General features: G+C 53.5%; 1 protein-coding gene across 1 annotated transcript in view; it reads right to left on the bottom strand.

The window, feature by feature from the left end:
* DNAJC3 (DnaJ heat shock protein family (Hsp40) member C3) overlaps nucleotides 1–2,392 on the bottom strand; it is a 49,053-nt gene that overhangs the window by 39,646 nt on the left and 7,015 nt on the right. The gene's annotated exons all lie outside the window — the stretch shown is intronic.

Genomic DNA, 2,392 nt, shown 5'->3' with positions numbered 1-2,392 from the left:
GAAGGGCAGCGCGGAGCCCAGGCGGCCGGCGGAGGCCGCGGGAGACACCATCTCCGCCGCCCCCCGACGCCCGCGGCGACACTGGCGGCCCCGGCGCCGACGAGCTCCAACTTGTCCGGGGTGGGTCGTGGGCGCCTCCGATTGGCTGCGCCGCGCCCCCCCGCCCCTCGCGCTGGGGGAACGTGGAGGCAGCGTGAAGGCGCCCGCCCGCCCAGCACCGAGCCTTGCCGCCGCCACTGCGCCTGCGCGGGCAGGAAACCAGGAAGCCGCCGGCGCCACCGCGCCTGCGTCGGACGGCGGCCGCTCGGCGCCTGCGCGGGAAGGCGGGGGACGCTGCCGCCCGGCGGGCTTTGCCCTCACCGGGGATGGCGGCGGGGGGCGGTGTGGGCCGCTTGGGAAAGATTGTGCCCCGCCGCCCTCGAGCAGGAAGATAAATGCTGAGTGTGTCCGCCTGCCTCTACTGTTTGGCGGCTTGCTGGCCAGTGTCTGACTGTCCTCGAGATACAGTCCTGTTTTCCACTCAGACTGAGCAAAGCCAAGAAAATCAGTATGCCCTTACTGTATGTTGTCCTCCAAGTGTGCCAAAAAAGTGCTAGGGGGCGTACCCGGCTGCAGATAAACGCGTGGTCTGGCTCGGCAGTGCACAGCGTTTTTGTGCTTAAAAGTTCCCACTGGAGCTGTAAACYGAAAGCAAAGCTTGGGTGAGATAGCCTACCACCCAACAAACAGTTTTGGAAATATCTTTCCTTTTTTTTTCATAATGCAAATATAATGAGTTCTCAGTTATCACAAAAAGGGTAATCTTCTATGGGCCTAGTTTGTCGTTTCAAATTATCTGCTTTATGTTGTTGGATAAACCTTTCACATTAGGGGCCTGTTATATAATGTTATACCCCATCAATGTTAAAAAAACCCTAAATCTTGTTCTTGTTATGGAAAATCAGGCTCGCCGGCCTCCATAACAGGGTCCGACCCTAGGTTCCTGCTGAGGCAGAAGTTCGAAGTCAGATTGGAGAGAAATAAMATTTAATRATACACVTGYRGTAATTACAGCTCGAGCTGGGTGCCTCCAAAGAGGGACCCCGAACAAAGAAATCCCTGGGCAATTATACCCTTACAATCTAAATTCCCCACCCCTCAAGCGATAGTTTGGACMAATAGTAATRGTTAGGTCTGGGGTCTTCCCCTTCTTCACTGGGCCCCTCCATTGTCTCTAGGCAGGCTGCTTCTTATCTTCAAGGTTGGCTATTCCTGCTGTCAGTGTAACTTCTTTATCTCTCCAGCTTGACCCGGCTCTGGGGCCCCCTTTTACTTATCTAAGTAAAAGTTCACAGCAAGTTCACAGCCTGAGGCCTAAGGCTTCAGCAAATTTAGCTACTAATGCTAAGCAAGTTATGCTAAGCAATTAATTCTAGACAGCTTCAGTTCAATATTCTCTGACAGTTCTGATGAGAATTCTGCCCAGCAAGTAACAAACTTGAGGCTAGAAATCTGATTTGGTGACCGCAGACTTTTTTTTTTTTTTTTTTTACATTCTGAAGATTTGGTCACATCACAGAATCACAGAATGGTTGAGGTTGGAAGGGACCTCTGGAGATCATCTAGTCCAACTCCCCTGCTCAAGCAGGGTCACCTAGAGCACGTTGCACAGGATCGCGTCCAGGCGGGTTTTGAATATCTCCAGAGAAGGAGACTCCACAAGCTCTCTGGGCAACCTGTTCCAGTGCTCTGTCACCCTCACAGTGAAGAAGTTTTTCCTCATGTTCAGATGGAACTGTCTGTGTTTCAGTTTGTGCCTGTTGCCTCTTATCCTGTCGCTGGACACCACTGGAAAGAGTCTGGCTCCATCCTCTTGACACCCTCCCTTCAGATACTTGTACACGTTAATAAGAACCCCTCCCGAGCCTTCTCTTCTCTAGGCTGAAGAGTCCCAGCTCTGTCAGTCTTTCCTCATAAGAGAGATGCTCCAGTCCCCTAATCATCTTTGTAGCCCTTCGCTGGACTTGCTCCAGTAGTGTCACATCCCTCTTGTACTGGGGAGCCCAGAACTGGACACAGTACTCCAGATGTGGCCTCACCAGGGCTGAGGAGAGGGGGAGAATCACCTCCCTCGACCTGCTGGCAACACTCTTCCTGATGCACCCCAGGATACTGTTGGCCTTCTTGGCCACAAGGGCACATTTCTGCCTCATGCTTAATTTGGTGTCCACCAGCACTCCCAGGTCCTTCTCCACAGAGCTGCTTTCCAGCAGGTCAACCCCCAACCTGTACTGGTGCATGGGGTTATTCCTCCCCAGGTGCAGGACCCTGCACTTGCCTTTGTTGAACTTCATGAGGTTCCTCTCCGCCCAGCTCTCCAGTCTGTCCAGGTCTCTCTGAATGGCAGCACAGC

This window comes from Apteryx rowi, unplaced genomic scaffold, assembly GCF_003343035.1.
Source record: "Apteryx rowi isolate R43461 unplaced genomic scaffold, aptRow1 scaffold_209, whole genome shotgun sequence".
In the NCBI taxonomy this organism is placed as follows: Eukaryota; Metazoa; Chordata; class Aves; order Apterygiformes; family Apterygidae; genus Apteryx; species Apteryx rowi.
The sequence above is the reverse complement of the archived record's forward strand: the minus strand, read 5'-3'. Positions and strand labels throughout refer to the sequence as shown.